At 39.7% G+C, this 18,300-nt stretch overlaps 1 long non-coding RNA gene across 1 annotated transcript; it reads right to left on the reverse strand.

Moving 5' to 3' along the window:
• Positions 1–357: 357 nt before the first annotated feature.
• LOC125176592 (uncharacterized) lies at positions 358–17,887 on the reverse strand. Its single transcript, XR_007156336.1, has 2 exons — positions 17,754–17,887; positions 358–602 (listed from the first exon to the last, which is right to left on the reverse strand). It is a non-coding gene; the product is annotated as an uncharacterized LOC125176592 (long non-coding RNA).
• Positions 17,888–18,300: the final 413 nt, after the last annotated feature.

Genomic DNA, 18,300 nt, shown 5'->3' on the forward strand with positions numbered 1-18,300 from the left:
CTGAGCAGGCTCTGCACTGTCAGCGTAGAGCCCTATCTGGGGCTCGAACCCACGAACTGTGACATCATAACCTGAGTCAAAGTTGGATGCTTAACCAAATGAGCCACCCAGGTGCCCCCTCTTGCTCCACATTCTCATCAGCATTTAGAGTTAGTGTTCGGGATTTTGGCCACTCTCATAGGTGTGAATTGGAAACTCGTTGCTTTAACTTGAATTTTCCTGAGGACTTATGATGTGGAGCATCTTTCCATATGCTTTGTGTTTCTCTTTTGACATTTATAGTGTTTTACATTTTATTTTAGTGGTATTTGTATACTTACTTTATCTTTGCAATTAACTTCATCCTATGACTTCCTCTAAGGATACTTCAATTTATTACAGTGTTAAAGCCATTTGCTCAACATTTGTCAGGATTGCTTCAATTTCATTCTTTTCAATAAACGTAACTTTACTATTTTCCTACTACTATAAGATGCTTCCAATCAAAATAATAGTACTAGTAATAATGATGCTGATGATGACGACGATGATGATAGAATCCTGTATCAGATGTCTCAAATTTTTATTCAGATGGCTTCCATAGTTATATTGAGCCCGAATATCTAAAAAAAGAAAAAGCTAATAAATCCAAACGACACACATAACAAAGGGAGGTAAAGTTAAATTACCTTATATAGCAAGAGAATTCATCAGAAAGCTGAGTGTATGTTTTGGGAGTAATTTGAGTCCAACACCCCATAGCTGCTTTGTCCAAGGTGGGCTACATGTTAACTAGTCTTCGCCAGAACAGTGGTTCCCCTGGCATCCTGGCTACAAATGCAGCTTTCTAGGTTCCACCCCAGATATTCTGATTCAAGTAGTTGAGGATAAAACCCTGAAATCTGTGTACATATTTTTTGAATCTGCATTTAAAATTTTTTTAAATGTTTATTTATTTTTGAGAGAGAGAGAGAGAGACAGAGCACAAGCAGGGGAGGGGCAGAGAGAGAAGAAGACACAGAATCTGAAACAGACTCCAGGCTCTGAGCTGTGAGCACAGAGCCCGACTCAGGGCTCGAACTCATGAACTGCTAGATCACAACCTGAGCTGATGTCAGACGCTTAACAGACTGAGCCACTGAGGTGCCCCTTAAATCTGTATTTTAAAAGATATTCCCAAAAAGAAAAAAAAGCTTCTCTGGGGTGATTTTTTAAAAAATTATTTTGCTTTATAGCTTTGTTTTCTAATTTTTCTACATTGACTGTGTATTGCTTTTTTAAATAGGGAAAAAAAACTAGTACTTTATTTTTTTTTTAAATAAATCTTCCAGGCTGTGTCCCGGAAAAATAGCTTTTGGCTATGTCCCAGCATAGAGTTTGGAGGATTAATTGACTCATTCTCTTGGGTACTGAAGCAAACTTTGAGTTATTTCTTGAGACTTCTTGAGGTGCACTATTTGGCCTATCCCCTTTTAGATTACTCCCAATCAATTGACACATTTGACAGCATTTTCTGAAAGTTGCAAGTCAATACCACAAGGCTTAGGTCCCAGTCACTCATTCTATTGTTAATTTGTTGTTATTGTTAGTTGTTTATTTATCATGAGAAACTATTCCATAACCCAATATTCATGTGTCATAGTTCAGGAACATAGGTTAGTGACAAACTTGCATGGAACTCAACCCAGAGAAATTCTTTACATTCCAACATCACTTTGCACTCTGAAAGATACCAGCCTCCTTCATCTCCTCAAAATCTTTCGTGGAATCATAATTTCTGTAGAAAACTGCATATTCTTTCTTGCTTTGTTTGGTCATAGCAAACATATAGAAAGATGCAACCTTCAGCTATATAGAGAAAGTTCCAACAATATGAAATCACAGATGCTTGGCAAGAAGCTTCGCCTCTGAGGTTTCATCAAAGCTCAACACCAACTTCAAACCCAATGTCCTTCCTGATACATAAATGCCCACCATTAAAGCATTAAATGAGGAATGAAGGTCTAAACTAAATGAAATAGAGGAAAGGTAGAGGTTTAATAGCCTTGATTAAATGAAACAGATAAGGATAGTGCATAAGTCTGTACAGATTAGATTAGTATTTTCTAAAATACTGGCTTTAGAGGGATGCCTGGGTGGTTCAGTCAGCTGAGTGGCTGACTCTTGTTTTCAGCTCAGGTCATGGTCTCGTGGATCGTGGTATCAAGTCCTGTGTTGGACTCTGTGCTCACTGTGTGGAGCTTGCTTCTGATCCTCTGTCTCCCTTTTTCTGTCTCTCACACTCACATGCTCTCTCTCTCTCAAAAATAAATAAACATTAAAAAAATTAAAAAATTACTTAGAAATCAACGGTCAAACCTTTTAATTACAAAAATTAAATGTAGTTACAATTATAAATTAATGCATACTCATTAAATACAATTTGGGAAAACAGAAAAGAAGAAAATTATTAATTTCCCATTAACTACAAATCAAAAAGAACCACTATTACATTTCAGTCATTTCCATCCTTTTTGTTTTATTTAGTTTTTTGTTTTTGGTAATACAGTAAAACTTTGGTTTGCGAGCATAATTTGTTCCAGAAACATGCTCGTAATCTAAAGCACTTGTATATCAAAGTGAATTTCCCCAGAAGAAATAATGGAAACTCAGATGATTTGTTCCACAACCCAAAAATATTCATATAAAGATTATTACAATACTGTCATATAATAAATAAAATATAAAATATAAAGAAAAATAAACAAATTAACCTGCACTTGCCTTTGAAAACCTTTGTGACTGATGTGAGAGAGACAAGAGAGAGGAAGGTTATTGTGTAGAACAACTTCCATTATCACTAATGAAATCACTGCTATCTATTGGCTCAATGGAATCATTTTCTTTTTGTGCAACTTTAACAAAAAACCTATCCAGTAACACTTGCTTTTGCCTCCTTTTGAGCATTTCACAGAAATGTGACATTGAATTGTCATTAAACAGATTCATCACTCGCACTGCTACAGCCTTATTCGAGTGGTGCTTTCCTACAAAACTTTGTACTGTTTCCCACATTTTACACATCTCCCTAATCTCATTTGAAGTGAAAGATTCCTCCACCTTTTTCTCTTCCTCCTCTGCAGACGATATGCAGGCATAGACTTCTTTAAAAAAAATTTTTTTAATGTTTGTTTTTGAGACTGAGAGAGACAGAGCATGAATGGGGGAGGTCAGAGAGAGAGGGAGACACAGAATCTGAAGCAGGCTCCAGGCTCCGAGCTGTCAGCACAGACCCTGACGCGGGGCTCGAACTCACAGACCATTGGATCATGACCTGAGCCGAAGTCAGAAGCTCAACCAACTGAGCCACCCAGGTGCCCCATGCAGGTATAGACTTCTTACAAAATCTTGCAATTTCAGCCGTTCGCATACCTCGTTTGTACTTCTCAATGATTTCCTTTTTAACTTCCACCATAATCATCTCTTTCTTCTTACCGCCTTTCTTTTCTGCATGTTTCTGCATGGGGACCATTGTATACACTCATGCGAATGCTGACTACCATACGGTATTAATAAACTCTTGTCATATACTGTATTTAATGTAACTGGCAATAAGGCAGCAGAGGAAGGGGTCTATATCTGCAGGCAGCCTGACCTAAAATGAAGCAAAGCATTCCTAAGCTTACTCTTGTATGGAAAAGCAAAGGATTGTCCGTGGGTGCTTTGAAGTGACAAAAAATACACAGGTGCCAGTTGTGGGCACCTTCCAACGTTCTGAAAAATTAGATTCTGTCAAACACCATAGCCTAAGACCGAGCATCTAAGCATGGGAGATGATCACCCACAATCCTGCAGAAAGAGGGAGGGAGAGTGAGAGAGACAGAAGAACCATAAGCTCAGTTGTGATCATGTGACATTTGATGTCACGTACTACCATATTGCAATACATCGCTTGTTTATCTAGTTAAAATTTATTAGAAATGTTTTCTCATCTTACAGAACACTCGCAGAAGAAGTTACAATTCAAGGTTTTACTATATACATAAAAGTATACTATATTTTGAACATCTTCTTTGGTCTTGCTGATTTTATTAATGTATACTTTGGGACAACAATACTTTTTACTATCAAGCCTTTTTTTTTTTTTAAGTACACATAGACCCCACCCCTTGCCATCATGGATCCCAAATTTTGAAAAATATTGTTAACCAAACTATATTAATTCACAATAATTACTTGTTTCATTATTTCTTAAATAGTTAAGTTTTAAGCCCATCAGAGCTGATCTGTCCTACTGAGTTGATCATTACAAACCCAAAGTTACCACTCTTACAGACCCCTTGAGTACCCAGGAACCCCATACTGTGAGTTAGTCTTAGGGAAAAAGTGTTTGCTAAGCTAAGGTAAATTTATCCTAAACCTAGTCAAAATTATTACCACGAGTCTAAATAGACGAAATCTAGATTAATGAGTGTTCGGAACTCATTTGTTCTTACACTAAGCACGCAATCTTCACCTTGGAACTTGACACCTTTCTCATTAAAAACACGCCTTGAAATGGAATCATTTTGAAATTTCTTTTTGAATGGAATGTAGGTTATGCTTGAAAATATAAATTTGTGGAACTTCTAGTGGTTACATCATTTACTTCAAGAAAAGTCAGTGTCCATAATTATTTCAAGAAGAAATACCAAAGTAAAAGGTGTCAACCATATTCTAGCCACACTCTTGAATGTCTTAATGCACACACAGCAAAACCTACCAGGCAAGATGAAATGTTAACATTAATGAATAAGAATTAAATACAACTGGAGTCCAGGGCTTTTACAAGTAGTTTTTCTGTAGGAGTCTGCATCTTCAAAGTATTTTCATATCATTAATTTGATTGATAGAGTCACAGACTAGCTAGAACAATATGCTTCCTGGCCCTTACAATGACTTTAAATTGTAGCTACTAACTTGATGTCCTGAAGACCTACTCTAAATGTCATCTTCTTCACACCCTGGGGTGTTTATTATTGTAGAGTCACTAGCCCTGGGGGAAATAGACCTTTGACAATAAAAAATACCCCATTTTTCCCAAGGCTCCTTTGCACCAGACTGGGTTGGAATTTTAGCCTATGTGCAAAGTAGCCAACTGTTTTGATCAAAGAATAGGTAGGTAAGGGCTGCTTTCCTGGGAATGTGTGGTGGTTCTCTTTGCTTTGGTCAAAGGGGTTAGAAGGAAAGATGTGAAGAGATTTCTCCAGTTCCTAACATGTGCAAGGAATGAGTGAGAAGCGTACAATGCAGCAGTTAATGAGCATGAGCACTGGTACTAGATTGCCTGCTCCACCTCTTACTCACTGTGAGACTGTAGGGATGTCAATTTCCTCATTTTTTATTTTAACATTTATTTATTTTTGAGAGAGAGAGATACAGAGTGCGAGCAGGGGAGGGGCAGAGAGAGAGGGAGACACAGAGAATCCAAAGGAGTTCCAGGCTCTGAGTTGTCAGCACAGAGCCTAACATGGGGCTCGAACTCACGGACCGCGAGATCATGACCTGAGCCAAAGTTGGTTGCTTAGCCGACTGAGCCACCCAGGCACCCTGGTCAATTTTCTCATCTTAAAATTAGGGTTATAATAGCCCCTGCTATGAGGATTAAATGAAGTGATGCTTACAAAGTGTGTTAGTAGACTATGTAGCATGTAGTAAGTACTATGTGTTTGATAAATTCATTTCGATTGTGTGTAATGTTTATTTATATATGTCTTGGCTTTTTCCCCACTGAATTATAAATCCCCACAGAATGAATAAATCTTGGAAAGAGAAGGGGAAATTCAAATTTCCCTTTGTGCTAGAGAATGCCCTTAAATCTACTCTGACTTAGATTGTATCTTATGCTTTACACACATTTAATTCCAACCTCCTGAGACAGATGTTATCATCTTTTTACAGTCAAAGAAGCTAAAGCTTAGCGAGTGCATTACTGGCAACAGATTCAAATCTGGTCTAATGACAAACTCCATGCTCACCACCTTAATAGTTACGAGGATATGGAGGGGAGGATCTTGTGCTGCTGTCATGATCACATTCTGCTCTTGTTATTATCTCATATCAGTTGCCCTACAGCATTTAGTGTATGTTTCTGAAAAAAACACAAGGACACATAGACAATATGGGCCAATAGGTCATAAGCACAAAAGCATTCATCCTGCTTTCCTGAAATAAATACAACTTTCCGTGAGAGAAAAAGAAAAGAATAATAATTATATTCCCGTTGCGGGGGGGGGGGGTAGTGTTAAAGAAATGGAAGGAATGGAAAGGGGGCAAAAGAGGAAGGGAGGGAGGATAGTTTGCTGACTAATAAATGCTATAAACTTAATTTCTAAGATGGATGAACACAAACATGCAGGAAGGATCATAAGGAACATAAAATTAGACTCTGCCTGGAGGAAAGAAAAAGCCAACACACAAGCATATCACGGGCCACCAGGAAGCACCCATGTGAACAGACTCAAGTGCAGTCAAGCATAGGAAGCATTCCAAGGACAGCTGAGTTTCAAGGTAGGTATTAATAAATTTTTTTTTCAACGTTTATTTATTTTTTGGGACAGAGAGAGACAGAGCATGAACGGGGGAGGGGCAGAGAGAGAGGGAGACACAGAATCGGAAACAGGCTCCAGGCTCTGAGCCATCAGCCCAGAGCCCGACGCGGGGCTCGAACTCATGGACCGCGAGATCGTGACCTGGCTGAAGTCGGACGCTTAACCGACTGCGCCACCCAGGCGCCCCAAGGTAGGTATTAATAAAATAAGAAGCAGGAGTGAAGAGAAGACTGGGACCCATTGTCAATGCTGCTGACCTTCAGGTAAGACTGACACATCAGACACAACAGTGGGTTTTGGAGTTGGGTTTTGAAAAATGTTGTTCAGACTACTTATGAAAGATTGTTATATAAGACAAGGAGTTTAATGAGAAGCAGAAAGGAGATTGAGAGAACAGATGTGGAATAGGCAAGAGGAAAGGAAGAAGGGGAAAAGAGAATGGGGTCAGTAGAGAAGAATATTAAAAGTACAGATTAAAAAGAGCAGACCATCAGTCATATTTTAATTTAGCACCTACTACTATATGCAGAACATTGAAACTATCTGCTGAGGACACAACAGAATAATAACAGATACCACTATTTTTTGAATGTCTACAAAATATCAGGTACTATGGTAACAAGTTACACCCTTTTTTCCTGTTTTAATCTTAACAACTGCCCTGTGAGCTGAAGTTTCTAGGCTTAAGCGGTTAATCACAGCTAGTTACTGGCAATCGTGGATTCCTAAACCAGGCCTGGGCAGCTCAGTCAGTTGAGCATCAACTCTTGATTTAGATTCAGGTCATGATCTCATGGCTATTCATGAGACAGAGCCCTGAGTTAGGCCCTGTGCTAACAGTACAGAGCCTGCTTGGGATTCTGTCTCTCCTCTGTCCCTCCCCCTGGCTCACACACACTCTCACTGTCCCTTTCTTCAAATAAATAAATGAACATTTAAAAAAAGGATAAGATACCTTCCTTCTCCTCTCTCTTCATCTTTCTTTAATTTTTATGGGATTTTTAAAAACGCATTTGTGTATATTGTTACTTGTAAAAAGGATACATATTTGTTATAGAAAAACTGGAAAACACTGTTAATATGATAGAAAGGTAGTAAGATTTTTAAACCCATGCTATTTTAAAGAAGTATAAAAGGGGTGCCTGGGTGGCTCAGTCGGTTAAGCGTCCGACTTCAGCTCAGGTCATGATCTCACGGTTTGTGGGTTCGAGCCCCACGTCGGGCTCTGTGCTGACAGCTCGGAGCCTGGAGCCTCTTTTGGATTCTGTGTGTGTGTGTGTCTCTCTCTCTGCCCCTCCCCCATTCATGCTCTGTCTCTCTCTGACTCAGAAATAAACATTAAAAAAAATAAAAAAAAATTAAAAAAGAAGTATAAGAAACATCCTGCTAAAAACGTGTGTGAAAGATCCTGTTCTTGCACTCACATCAACATTGACTGTCATTCTTTTTTTTTAAATACCCATTTGATAAAGGGAAAGAAAGCTTACTGTAATTTTAATTTCTCTAATACTACTGAGGTTTTATGGCTTTTTATGTTCCTGGCCTCTTCTGCTTTGTGTCTGTGTGTGACACACAAACATCTTTTCTTCATTTTCTTTTGGAATGTCTGTTTCTTACTGATTTGTAAAATTATACTAAGAATATGAACTTTATTTTATGTAGCAAAGAATATGAACTTTATTTTTCCCAGTTTCTCTTGTTTTGTTTGTGGGACGTTTTGACACAAAGAAGCTTTTCATTCTTGTGTAAGCAAATCTATTGAACAATTTGTGTTTTCCTCTTTTGCCTTCTTCCCTGTGGAAAGGCTTTCTCCATCCCACAGTTGACTTTGTTATCTTCTAATGGGCTGGGTTTTGAAGGAAGCAAGGGACATGGATTGACCCAGAGGAGGAGGAGGAGGGGATTTAAGGACTCAGGGCAGATGCAATGATGGGGCTGATGCAGGCAGGAGGAGGAATGAGGCCCAGGGATTGGCAAATAGAAATGGGATTGCATCAGTCTATGGCAGGTAGGCAAGGCAAGGAAACTATATAGGCTTGGGGCCTTGAAGGCCAGGTCGTGGAGCCTGGTATTGACTTGTTAAACAGAAAATAGAGACTCATGCCAGCTTCTCCCAAAGGGGAATCCCAGTGGGAAAAGAATAGTAAATAAGGATAAATTTGCAGAAAGTTGCGCAGATACGGCAGCCAGAAGGGCTGGGACAATTGCTGCAATCCAAGCCCCAGGTGATGACATACTAAATTGGCACAGCCGGCTGGAGAAGTGGACTGGAAGAGGCAGGTCCAAGAAATGTTTCTGTAGGGAAAACAACAAAAAATGCGTAACAGCAACAAGAACAAACCCAGGACATCAGGAGACATACAAAAGACAGACGCTGTAACTTCCGGGTGCTGATGGCATATCCGCAAGCACCTATCCAATGGCTTACTGGTGAAATGAAGGAGGCTTGATGTCAAGCAGGAAACAGGGGTTTGGTTCTCTCTTCCCCAACACATGACTATGAGTAAGACCTTTGCTTAAAGGAAGATAAAGCAGCTTTCTGTCTCCGTAGGGATGTTTGGAACCCAACTGATTAATGAGCACAGAGCCTAAAAGGTGTAATTTTATGAAATGACAATATCCATGTTGGTATCATTGCTTATGGTAAGACCCTCTAAGAAGGGTTACCAGATGAAATACAGATCTCAGTTACATTTGAATTGCAGATACACAGTAAAAAAATTTTTAGTACAAGTATGATCCAAAGGTTATACGGGAGATGGTTATATCTACAGAATTATTGGGGTGCCTGGGTGACTCAGTTGGTTAAGCATCTGACTTCAGCTCAGGTCATGATCTCCAGTTCATGGGTTCAAGCCCCGTGTCAGGCTCTGGGCTGACAGCTTGGAGCCTGGACCCTGTTTCAGATTCTGTGTCTCCCCCTCTCTCTGCCCCTCCCCCACTCACACTCTGCCTTGCTCTCTCTCAAAAATAAACATTAAAAAAAATTACAGAATATTTACCGTTTATCTGAAATTCAAATTTAACTTGGTGTCCTGTATTTTTATTGACTAAATCTGGAAACCCTTCCTATAAGAGGAGATTCCAGAAGCCTCCAAGAATATGGCAATTTTTACCCGAGGTTGTTGGCAGCTGGGAAATGGAAAACATGGCAGGAAATTTCAACTGCCTAAAGAAGAGAAGATGCCAATCAAGCAGGAGTAAGGATGATAAATGCTGAATTGATGAATCAATAGATTCTTGTTTCTTGAGTACTTGCTTGGAAGTGTGCTAGGTACTACAGGGGCTTCACTCAGGAGCTTACAACGAATTTTATTTTATTTTATTTTATTTTATTTTATTTTATTTTATTATGTTATTTTTTTTAAGTAATCTCTACATCCAATGTGGGGCTCAAACTCACAACTCTGAGATCAAGAGTAGCATGCTCCTCCAACTGAGCCAGCCAGGTGCCCCTGAATTTTATTTTATTATTATTTTTTTAATGTTTATTTATTTTTGAGAGAGAGACAGTGAGCAGGAGAGGCACAGAGATAGAGGAGTACAGAGAATACGAAGCAGGCTCTGCACTGGCAGCAGAGAGTCTGATTTGGGGCTCCAACTCGTGAACCGTGAGATCATAACCTGAGCCAAAGTCGGAGGCTCAACCAACTGAGCCACTGTGGCACCCCTGAATTTCAAATTAATTCCCAGGGTGCTTGGGTGGCTCAGTCAGTTAAGTGACCAACTCCGGCACAGGTCCTGATCTCGTGGTTCGTGAGTTCAAGCCCTACATCTGGCTCTCTGCCGTTTGCATGGAGCCCTCTTAGGATTCTCTGTCTCCCTCTCTCTGCCCCTCCCACACTCACGTGTTTGTGCATGTGCTCTGTCTCTGTCTCTGTCTCTCAAAAATAAATAAACATTAAATTCGTTCCTAGAGTTAGTCATTTTAACAAGCAGGTATTGAGAACCTATATGCTGGGTTCAGGACTTGGCACCAAATTCTCAGATGAGGAAGATAGTGTTGGAACTTACAACGATAGGGAGACTAGAATAAGGAAAAAACATTTGGAGACCAATTCAAGATGGAATCTAATTGACATCTAAATGTGTGGCTTCTAAGAGCAACCGGGTGAGCTAAGAAGTGCGGTCTCTATCTTCAGGGCTTTCCTTAGTTAGCTTCAAAAGGCGGCCATAGTTCAAAGGATATAGCGATCAACTGAAGGTCACATATTAATTAAAGGACAGGGGCTCTGAGCCAAGTCTTGAGCCACTCTAAAGTTCTTTCCAGGACACAACACTGCTGCTATAAGGAAGAGCTCATGAAACATGCCAGTTGTTTGTCCCCACAGGAAGATGAGCAGTCTGTCCTCACAGGAATATCTTCTGAGAAGAAAGTGCTAAGCAGGAGCACTCTTCTCCATCCTCCTCCTTACTCCCAAGACCTTGGATTCTCTGTGAGACTAATTTCTTCTGTGAGGAAGCTGAGAGTGTGGATGAGTTTTCCTGATGAGGATGAACGTTGGTGAGGGATTCCTTGCTTGACAGACCTGGAAAAACTGACTAGCCTTTCCTTCTGCCAGAGCTCTCCTTCATGTCCTCCTCTATCAGCCTGATACAGGCACAGGCACAGGCACAGATACAGATACAGATACAGATACAGATAAGAGGGAAACCTGGCGCCTTACTGATGGCACCACATCTCCTTTCTTAGGGCACAACTAGTATAGGATCAGCAACAAAGGGTCTAATATTTTTAAGAGTACTTCACAATTTATAAAGGGCTATAATCCATGCATTTCCTTGTTACTTGTTTTCAGATGGGGAACCCAGATCACAGAGATAATAGGTGATTAGTCCAAGTGTGCGCTGCTAAGAAATGCTAGTCTTGGGACTTGGGGCGTCGGTTCTTCTAATGGTAAATCTCACACTTTGCTCACATCACAGCTGCCTGTCTTCTAGGCAATTCCTTGTAAACATACCAGTAAAACCCTGTTCCTGGGGCCCATCTTCTGAGGACTTGAGCCCTTGGATATGAGAACTTATAAGGGATTTGCCTCTAACTCTCACCTTTCTTTCTCTGGTAATAAAAGCTAAGATTTACTGAGCACATTCTGTGTACCATACCTCATCATGCTAAGTAGTTTACAGTCTCCATTTATTTAATCTCCACTACCATCACATATGTGTATACTCATATACACTGTGTGTGTGTGTGTGTGTGTGTGTGTGTGTGTATGTGTGACTTGCTCAACCTCACATACTAGTAATTGAGTGGGGCAGAATTCTAGCATTTTATACTTTATTACTATTGCATGGACTTTATGTTATATACTTTCCCGTTCCTTTTCTAGACTGTTGTTCTCATCTTTGAAATGCACAAAGTGACAATCAAACATGCTTTCATTTTAAAATTTTCACATTTCTTTTCTACATGTTTATTCTGTCACAGATATAAGAAGAGAACAAACTGTAATCTCCCAAAGGACTCTCAATTTGAATTTTATTTTACTAGTTGGTAAAGAACAATCATTCGTGAATACAGTTTTAGGGTCATGTTTATATTTATGCTGTGTGTCAAAAATATTTGTTTAACATCTCCAAAGCTTAACTATTGACTTATTCAGGCTTAACCATGTGTTTTTCCAAAATGTGAGTCCTTCTGTCTCCAGCAATGTTCTAGTCTTTCAAGAGTCTACCTTTAATACTCTACCACAGTTTCTCAATTACATATGAATGGCCCAATTTTTTTAAGTTTATTTGTTTATTTTGAGAGAGACAGAGAGAGTGAGAAGGCGAGGGGCAGACAGGGAGAGAAAAAATCCCAAGCAGGCTCCATATAGTCAGTGCAGAACCCCATGCGGGGCTCAACTCGGGGAGCTCAAACTGAGGAACTGTGAGATCGTGACCTGAGCTGAAACTAAGAGCCAGACACTTAACTGATTGAGCCACCCAGGCGCCCTGTGAATGACCCACTTTTTAAACTTAGGGTGGGGGTGCCTGGGTGGCTCAGTTGGTTAAGTGTCCGACTTCAGCTCAGGTCATGATCCTACGGTTTGTGGGATGAAGTCCACATTGGGCCCTAGGCTGACAACTCAGAGCCTGAAGCCTGCTTCAGATTCTGTGTCTCCCTCTCTTTGCCCTTTCCCCATTTATGCTCTCTCTTTCTCTCTCTCAAAAATAAATAAATATTAAAAAAAAAACTTAGGGTGAACTTTACAGGACTGGCATTTCAAGGAAAGGTCAGAGGTTTGTTTGCTTGTTTGTTTTCTAATGTATTTATTTATTTTGAAAGACAGAGAAAGTGTGCATGTGAGAGGGAGCAGGGGAGGGGCAGAGAGACAGGGAGAGAGAGAATCCCAAGCAGGCTCCCCACTGTCAGCACAGGCAGGGCTTGGTCTCACAAACCAAGAGATCATGACCTGAGCCAAATCAAGAGTTAGACGCTTAACCAACTGAGCCACCCAGGTGCCCCAGGTTTTTTGTTTAAGGCATACGTCTTCTTACCTTTCATTGAGGAGGTCCCTGTGTTGATTTCTAAGCTTCAGGATGAGAGAGGAAGTCACAAAGAAGAGAGAGGATCTGGGGCAGGAATGGGGGCTGGTACCTTCTTGATAAGAAAGATCCAGAATGGAGTCCCTGCATGCTCACCCCTTCTACTTGGTTGATTAACAAATATATACTGAGCACCTACGATGCCTATGTGCTGGCTGTATAGGGACCCTGGCCATACCCTCCCAGCACATAGGGGTAAACAGAAAAGTTAATAGGTCATTTCAGGTTTCCTCTTCCTACACAACATGCATGCAGACTATAATAAAGGATCAGTGCCCCACTTTAAGTTCTAATCACAGATCCTGATCTGCCAGTTGGGGACCATGGGTTTTTTTTTCTTTCTTCAAGTTCACATATTTTGAGCTTTTACTATTTGCTGGGTGATGTGCTAGTTATATATTCTTCATCTAAAACTCTGTTTCCTTGTCTGTAAAACAGAGGCAATAAAGTTAGCTACCTCTCAGGTTTATATTAAATGAGATGATAATAATAGCTACAATTTGTTGAGAGTGAGTACCATACCAGGCACCATGGTAGGTGTGGTAATTATTTCATTCCACCCTTGCCAAACCCATGAGGTAGGTCCTTGCGTTTTGGCCACATTTCACAGATAAGCACACTGAGGCTCAGACTGGTTAAGTAACCTGCCCAAGCTTACACATAAAAAAATAAGTGACATGCCTTAAACTTATGAGTAAGAAAAAATAAGTGACAAAAGTTTGGATTCCAATATAGGTTGGTCAGAGGTTCAAGCTATGTACTCAGCTAGTGATCCATGGTGTTTTCGTAACAAAAGTACAGGAAGATTAGAATGCACGGTTTGGCAATGGCTGCTCTCTGTTGGTTCTCTTTAACACATTCTGCAACACTATGGATAGGTTTAAAAATTAAAATCTATCATTTTCTTTGTTAAACAATATTCAACAGGTTTATTTTGATCAAACAAGTAGAAAAACAAGGTCATCCTTTGGGCACTTGGAAGCTAAAGTAATTTCCAATGCAAGCTCCCTTTTTGCCTTAATTAATTTTTTCCTGGGTAAACACAGGCTTTGGTGACCTTTAGGAGCAACACTGAAGGGGAAAAATTCACCAAAGAGCAACACATAGACTGAACTAAAAGTGAGAAGTTAGAGAGTGGGAAGGGAATTAATACTTCTTAAACTCTTCTATATGTGGTCATCTTAAATATGTAATTCACTCACTTTGCTCAATAAGATTTCTTGAGCATCTGCTTCTGCTTGGAACTGTGCTGCTGATGATCTATCAAGTTCTCGCCACAACATTGCAAAATGAGGTCGCAGAACCTCAAAGTGAAGTAATTTGCCCAAGATCACATGATCACTTGTTGACAGAACCTAGTTTCAAACTCTGGTCAGACTACTTTCAGTGTGTGCTATTTTCATCATACCTTCCTGCTTTGCCCAGGTGATGATGGGAAAGGATCCTTTGAGATTCTAAGTTGGCAAGCCCATGTTTAAGTCCCAATGGATACATTCAAATTGCTCCCCCGTCCTTTGGTTTCCATTGGTTGACTCATACTTCCAGAGAAGGTGGGAAATTAGGGGAGACCAATAAAAGATTTCTGTAAGAAATCTTTCTTACAGATTCAGGAAACTAAGCGTTTCTTGAAGCACTATTTTGTAAAATTTTCAGTAACTCTGAATTTGGCTTTGAAGAAATAAATGCCGTTTAGGCATTGCTGATTGCTTTGGAAATTCTCTAAATACCTCAGTTTCCCAGAGGCTGGAAGTTTTGCAGTGAGTGTAGTGAATGTACATCTCAGAGGCAGGTCACTACGGCTGGTGGGGACACAGACTTCTTCACTGACGTGTGACAGAATTCTCCAGGCACAAACAGGCTAGGGGCCAGGCAGTGCTCTGAGCAATCCAAATGGAGCTAGAAACAAGAGGCAGTGAGTAAAAATGTTTCACGAGATAAACCACAGGGTCAGTCTTACACTCGCCCCTGTCAGCTATGTGGAGAAGCACATGTTTTTAGAATATTTTGAATTATTCTCCTACGCACTAGAAAACAAACATCAAAAAACCCAGCTTGCTCTTCAATTCTGTGGCTGCAGTGTTGACCATCACCATCTTGTTTTTTCCTTCTTACATTGCTTGGTATGATGAAGACACAAATCAAAATAGTCTACCTTTGTGGCATCTGGCTGGCTCAGTTGGTTAAGCGTCCGACTTAAGCCCAGGTCATGATCCTACGCTTCATGGGTTCAAGCCCCACGTTAGGCTCTGTGTTGACAGCTCGGAGCTCAGAGCCTGAGGCATGCTTCAGATTCTGTGTCTCCCTCTCTCTCTCTGCCCCTCCCATTTGCACTCTGTCTCTCTGTCTCCCCAAAATAAATAAATATTTTTAAAAAAGATAGTCTACCTTTCAGAAAAGAATTTACCTCTCCATAAATATCTCATTGCTTAAAGAAAATCTTTCATGTCAATAAACTTTTATTGAATTCTTAATATGTGCCAGGCTGATGATAAAGTGATGAATGGCTCCTGCTTTCAGGAAGCCTCCTGTCTAGTGGAGAAAAAGCATAGATATGCAGAGTAATACTCAGAATACAATGGAGTATTTTTCACAACTGAGGTATTTTCAAGGAAGGTTGAAGTGTGCTGGTGCCAGGTAAACCTGGGCTTACGTCCCTATGCTTCCTAATGACACTGAGACTTTGATCAGTTACTCTCATCAATCAACAGCTTATTCCTCTGTTAGAGCTAAACATCTCATAGGACTGTTGTGAGATGCGGTACAGTAGCAGTCGCCTATGTTATCAAGGTGATAGGCCATAATTTGCTTAACCACTGCTCTGTTTTTATTTTTGAAAACGAATATGTGTGCCTGATTAAAAAAAAAAAAAGGCAAACAGTACTGACAAGTATAAAGTGTAAGCTCTCTACATCTTGTCCCAAATTCACCTCCTCAGAGGGAACCACTCTCTTCCAGCCTTTTTATATCACCCCAGAGATGTTTTAATACTTACAACATATATGCACATACATATATTTTAAAATTCCATATAGATGATAGCATCCTATATACACTGTTCTGCACTTCACTTTTTAATTAATTTTCAAAATCTTTCTATATGAGTGCACATAGATTACATCATTCCTTTTTTGTGGCTCTGTAGAATTACATTTTAGGGACATGCTGCAATTTACATAACCATTATCCTGTTGATAGATCTTTTGGTTATGCTCCATCTTTTGCTGTTACAATGGTGCAAGGAATATTCTTCATGTATATCTTTGCATGTGTATTTCTGCAGGATAAATGGGATGCTGGGTCAAAGTTATGGTCATTTTTGATAGATACTGTCAAACTGGTTGTTTAAAAAGATTGTACTCCTTGGGGCACCTTGGTGGCTCAGTCAGTTAAGCATCTGACTCTTCATCTCAGCTCAGGTCATGATCTTACTCTTTGTGAGTTTGGGCCCCTCATCAGGCTCTGCATTGGGAGCATGGAGCCTTCTTGGGATTCTGTCTCTCCCTTTCTCTCTACCCCTCCTCTGCTTGTGCTCTCTCTCTCTCTCTTAAAATAAATAAACTTTAAAAATAAAATAAAATAAAAATTAAAAGATTATACTCCTTTACATTCCTATCAACAATGTATTAGAATATTTCCCCACACCCTAGCCAAAATAATGTATTGTCAAACGTTTTCATCTTTCCCAACTGATGAAAAATAATATCTTACTTAATTTTAATATTCAGATCTCTTGATTTAAGTGAAGTTGAATATTTTTGTCATGTGTTTAAAAGCCACCTAGAGATCCTTTTGTTTAGAAAGTTTGCCATAACTTAATCCAAAAACAGAAAATTGAAGAAGATAATAGAAGACAGTGGCTAACATAGAACCCTGTTTGACATCAAAGACAAAAGTTGAAGGAGACAAATCTGTGCAATAAAGATTGGGCATTAAAAGTATTTAGGCAAGGGGCACCTGGCTGCCCCAGTTGGTGGAACATGTGACTTTTGACCTGGGAGTAGAGAGTCTGAGCCCCATGTGGAGTAGGGAGCTCCTGGGTGGCTCAGTCTGTTAAGCATACGACTTAGGCTCAGGTCATGTTCTCACAGTTCGTGCATGGGTTCGAGCCCCGCATCGGGCTCTGTGCTGACAGCTCAGAGCCTGGACCCTGCTTCGGATTGTGTCTCCCTCTCTCTTCCCCTTCCCAGCTCATGTTCTGTCTCTCTCTCTCAAAAATAAATAAACAGTAAAAAAATAAAAAAATAAATAAAAAGGCATTTAGGCCAGAAAAGTTGACTCATAGTCAGAAATGTGTTTTGAGGAGCTCTGGACAGCATAGGAGATATGCTAGAAGTAGCAAGACTGGAGCAAAGGGTATAATTAAAAAGTTGTTGCAATAATCTAAGCAAGAGACAATAGTATCCTGAACGAAGGCATTGCCAGAAAAAACGGAGATGATGAAACCAATTTGAGAAGGCTTTTGGGGGCAGAATCAAAAGAACTGTGATAACCCAGTAAATTTCAGATATGAAAGAAAGAAGCCATTTAGGCAAATGAATGGACTACAAAGAAAGGGAGTACGTGGTTAAGAATTTGGCCTCTGATATTATGAAACACTAAGTAAAGGTTTTGTTAATTATACATACATTTATATATACATGAGTATCAAATAAATGAAAATAATACACATACACACTGAGGGTGCTTGACTGGCTCAGTTGGTAAAGCATGCAACTCTTGATCTTGGGTTTGTATGTTCAGGCCCCACAAACAGTGTAGAGATTGCTAAAAATAAAAATCTTTAAAAAAATACACACACATTGCATTTATTCAATTTCACAGTACCCTTAATAGAGAAAATATTATAACTCATTTAAATATTAAAAAACCAAATTAGAAAAGTTAAGTAACATACGCAAAATGTTAAAAAACCTGTTGGGTTGTCCCGATTCATATCAGAATTCAAAGGCAGACATATCTGACTGCAAGACAAATGTTATTTATGCTATCCCAAGTTACCTATGCTTAAAGACAAAATTTAGGGGACAAAATAATCTTGCATCATGCGGGGAAGCAAACTGCCCACAACACTTGAAAAGCACCAGGAATTATTTCCTGAGCTACCATATCATCAGTTTAGTTTAAATATGACAATTCTCAGAAGAACCCATTATAATTCATACTTGTCTCCATTCTGAAGTGACCAGGGTTACCCTCTTTACAGGAGAAAAAAAACAAC

Source organism: Prionailurus viverrinus, chromosome D1 (genome assembly GCF_022837055.1).
Source record: "Prionailurus viverrinus isolate Anna chromosome D1, UM_Priviv_1.0, whole genome shotgun sequence".
In the NCBI taxonomy this organism is placed as follows: Eukaryota; Metazoa; Chordata; class Mammalia; order Carnivora; family Felidae; genus Prionailurus; species Prionailurus viverrinus.